Source organism: Ipomoea nil, unplaced genomic scaffold, assembly GCF_001879475.1.
Source record: "Ipomoea nil cultivar Tokyo-kokei standard unplaced genomic scaffold, Asagao_1.1 scaffold0982, whole genome shotgun sequence".
NCBI lineage: Eukaryota > Viridiplantae > Streptophyta > Magnoliopsida > Solanales > Convolvulaceae > Ipomoea > Ipomoea nil.
Genome location: NW_017617410.1, coordinates 1001349 through 1006486, shown reverse-complemented (window position 1 = coordinate 1006486; position 5138 = coordinate 1001349).

Below are 5138 nucleotides of genomic sequence, written 5' to 3'. Positions count from 1 at the left end.
GCAAGGGTCCACGGTTCATGGTGGGCCCTTATTAATTAATTAAAGGGAAACCTAACCGAATTAAATCATATTTAATTATTGTTAACGGGATTAATTAAATAATTAATCCGGGATAGAAGGCCGTAACACGGGGTGTTACATCTAATACCTCCCAAATCATCAAAATCATAATTTATCTTTAACATCAAGAACTATCAAGATTTGTCAAGAATCATTATATCAATATCAAGAACCACTTTTCATCATCAGATCATCAAGATTATCAAGATTACACACAAATCATCTCATCAATCATCAATGATATTTCACAAATAGCATAGAGGTATTAATCGAGACGCAAGCGTATAGAAGGAGGCCAAGGAAAGAGATTATAGTGAAGAAAATAGGTTTTGTTGAGACATGGGTTACCTTTTAGCCTTAATTAATTTCCTTGGCTACGAAGGGTCTTTCTTTAAGATTTTTCCTTTCTTGATTTCTCCTAAGGGAATTCTTGGAACTTCTTGTGTGGTGAAAGATTATTTGTGGTGTCTGATCTAGGTGCCTCCGATGACCCTATATATATATATATATATATATATATATATATATATATATATATATATATATATATATATTTTTATATATATATATATATATATATATATATATATTTTTATATATATATATATATATATATATATATATATATATATATATATATTTATATATATATATATTTATATTCCCAAGAGTCCTAATTGGGGTCTAAATAGTATGGGCTTGCTAATTATATTCCTTATAGGACTAAGGAGTTGGTTATAGTGATGTGGGCTCATGGACTATGGTGGACCTTTCTTAGTTGATTAATGGGTTTTTAATTCTCTTTTTAGGGTAAGTGATTAAATATTTAGTTAGGGTTAGGGGTCGTAACACGGGGTGTTACATCAGATGTGGCATAACACCCCAAACTCTTATGTTTAGTAATGCTCTATTTCGATATTAATAATAGTATTACCTTTATTATATCAGTTTTAAAAGTTTCAAAAATCTGGGGTGTTACAGTTGGTATCAGAGCCTAAGTTTGACCCTAGGATGAGACTCTTAAGACAAGACTTTAGGACATTTAGCTTGAACTCTAGGTATTTAGGAACATAGGACTCAGGAATCTTAGGACGCGCGGTGAGGTTGTGAGCCTACCTATCATTATATAACTTCCCCCTCACTCTATTCTACATTTAATTTAAAGAACTCTCACCTACACTTATCGCATCAAACACAAGACAATCAAGGACCTCCGAACCCACCACTCACGATCCTTTGGCTCAGACTCTACATCAACTGATGCTTATCACCCCCTTTTCGGATAAAAATGAATAAACAAAGAGAAATTACAATTCTACCCCTGATACACACAGCTTAAACGGAAGAAACTAACGGAAGGACAACAAAAGGTATGATTTCGAAAGTCGGAGGACCACTGATGGTAAATTGAAAGTTTAGGACTATATTTGGCAAAACCACCAAACTCGGAGGACCTTAGCTGGTATTTACTCATATATATATATATATATAAATATATATATATATATATATATATATATATATATATATATATATATATATATATATATATATATATATATATATATAAGTGATTGCTATAATCTGCAAGCGCACAGAGTCAATCAGAGTATAAATTCCTGGAGTATTCCAGGGTCGATCCCACGAAGAACACTATTAACTGTTATCTTAAATAATCAATTTGTGGATTAGGAAAAACGCAAATAATTAGAATTAATATAATTAAAAAGAATATTTATGAAATTAAAGCAAAGAAAATTCCAATTGAGAGAAGACTAGGGATTTGGGGTTCACCTATTAGATAATTAACTAACTCCTAAGTATTGATTCTTATGACTATAGTCATGATTGCTTCAAATATATCCTAATACTCCGTCGAGCTACTAGGTTGTATCCAATTAACTGTGATCATCCGTCGATATCTCACCAACATTAATTAAACCCATTAAGCAACAACCAAATATCTCCACAAACACCTAAAGCTATGTCTAGTTTCGGTCAATTGTGTTTATCTTACGAGTTCTAGGTTCATAATTCACCTGTCAGTTCTTCTTATGAACCCTGATGTTAGAATTGTGCAGTGGCCAGTTACACAATTCACAATTAAAATACATAAAATAAATATAATCAAATTCAATTATTAAACTGAAATTGGAAGAATTAACACATGAAAAATAGTCAATTAATCTAATTTAGGCTAAATCAAATCCCTAATTTAAAGTTCTAGCCAAGAATCATAATTAAATGTATGGAGAATGCAAGGAACATCATTCTGAAAATTTAAACAAAATAAAGTAGGGAAGAAAAATAATTCAAGCCTAAGAAGATGATTGATGAGGCTCCACTGCCGACGTCGCCGCTGCTCCCAACTTCCGTACTCTCCTCTATTCTTTTTCTTCGTCTTTTTTCGTATCTCTGTTCTGCCGTCTCCTCGCGTCTCTGCCGAACCAACCAAGAGCAACAAAAATAAATCCTTCTTTAAATCTCTTTCTTTTTCTCTTGTTTTTCCCTCCTCCGAACACAAAGATAAAAAACCATTTAATAAGGGTTCTGTTTCCCTTCTTTTCTTACTGCCGTGAAAAAAACAAACTACGTATTAACCTAATAATTCCCCCTTTTCCATTACTGCTGCACCATTCTAAAGTCTCTTTTGGTCAAGATTGTCAAGAAAAGTCTCTTTTGGTCAAACTCAAAGGATTGACAAGACATCAAAGTAAGCAAGAAAGTATATCAAAACAAGGACTGAAAGAATTTAGCCAACGGAAATGATGAGCATATCAAACTCTAAACCAAACACAACTACCAACTTCTAACAACCACCAAGAACTAACAACTAGCTCAAAGCACCAACAAACAAAGCTAACTACTCAACTAAACAAACAAGCAAGAACAAGCACATAAGGCAAGCAACAACCAACTAGCGAACAGAAACAACAACTAAGAGGATAACAACAACTACGGAAAGGCGAACAGGATTACCACAACACCGAGCTAGAATGACTCGCTCTCCGACTCATTGGTGCTCTCCTCGGATTCTTCGTCATCCCCTCCTTTACGGCTTGAGCTGGCCTCAATCTGATCTAGCCTCTAGTGAACGGCAACAAACTGCGCCTTCATGTACTCGAAGCCTTCTTCAAACATATGATTCTGTTGACGAAGCAAGGTGACTACACGTTCCTCATGCGTCATTGAATCATGCTCCCTTTTGGTGTGGGCTTCCCTTCTTCTTTGATTTTCTTCGCTTTCAGAATCACTTTCCTCGGCCTCGATAGCTTCCGGTGCTTCCACCTCTTCCTCATGGCCCGCTTCACACTCATCATCATCATCACCTCCCAAACTCTGGACTGCGAGCCTCAACTTTCCAGCATGAATCTCAAGCTCAGCTGCCAACTTAGCTCGTTCTTTGGGGGATTTTCTTGCAACTTCTTCAAGAGTGATGTAATCACCATCGTCCAACTGAAACAAGTTGCAACTTCGAAGATTGGTGGCATCCAACACCACCTTTCCCACGGGCTTCGGTATGCAACCATAAACACTTACACCCTTCCTAACAAGAATCCAGCTCAGCACCATCCCATACGATAGGCTCTTTCGATTGTGATCACGACAGAAGACCATATGTTGCAACATTAAAGCCGGCAGATTGAACTTTACCATATTCTTAAGGCAGAAAGCAAAGGTGCACTCTAACTTTCCCAGCAACCGACTTTTGTTGTTATTGGGTAACAAATAATATGACACCAGCATCACCAAAACCCTTTGCTTAGCGGACATCCACTTTTTCGCCGGTCTTGAAGGTTGAGTGAAACCACTCGTGCGACCCAACAAATAACTCAAGTAGTCCCGGTACCCCATGGTATCCGTACTAATCCACGAGTTACCACTGTACTGAGCAACTCCCGAAGCAGATAAACTCAAAAGCTGAGCTAGCTTCTTTTAAGACAGGACCACTTTCACACCTTTCACTCTAGAAGTGATTTCAAGCCTATCACCATCCTTTGTCACAACCATGTGACGATAAAATTCCTTAACCAAACTTGGGTAGGTCTCGGCCCTTATGGCGAGGAACCCATCTAACAAACCTTGGAATCTACACAAGATTCCGGGTCAAAAGCTTTACCTTCAAGAACAAGGTAATGGGCATCCACCCATTCCACTTTCCTTGCGAAACTTGACCTTCTACGTATGATAGGAGATGACCCAAACCTCAACGAAAGAAACCCAAGCTTTCCTCTTCTTCTTCTCTTCTCGCTGCCCACTCTCTCTCTCACTGCTCTCTCTCTCTCGGCCGCGACGGTCCAGCGGCGGCGAACTAGCTCCGACAGACGGCGGTGATGCATCGACGGGCAGGTGGTGGTGGCGGGTGGCAGGTGAGGTGACAGGTTGGGGGGGGGGGGGGGGGTTCGGCTGCACACGGGTAGGAAGAGGAGGAAGAGAAGAAAGATGTGGAAAGGAGATGATTTATTTTGGGGATTTGGGTAAAGTGGGAATTTATGGTTTAGATGAAATTAAAGTTAGATAGGTTCCAAGAAAGATAATTAGCTCAAGTGGTTTACGGGTTGGGTTGGCAAAGAGTATGCCCATGTTTAAAACTCAAGGCTTGTAAATAAATATTTTACTTGACTTTTAGACTACACAAGAAAGGATTTTTTATATAGGTTTCCTATCAAAGGGTACTTGGAGAAATTTAGGTGGTTCTCAATGGAAAGGTCGCAAGAATTTCCAAGTGCAAAGATTATGGAATTAGCCCAATCATGATTCATTCCAAGAATAAACAACTAACTCCACAACGAGGCTCGCTCATAAGATTAAGAGAATCATTTATCAAGAAAGGCTTACACTTAATCTCCAAAAGAATCATTCATCAAGGGAAAAACATAACAAGGATATCAAAGCAACTCAAGTTGACACAAAGAAACACAAGACAACACACAAGGCCACAAGGAACAAGATGCGTTCTAAAGACAATGGTAGGGTTGGAAAAGGATTATCTGCTAGCTCCTCCTCTACTAAGCCCTCGGTCTCCGCCTGCGAACGCCCCATCACAAAGACTCTCCCCGATGGCCTGGCCCCAGCTG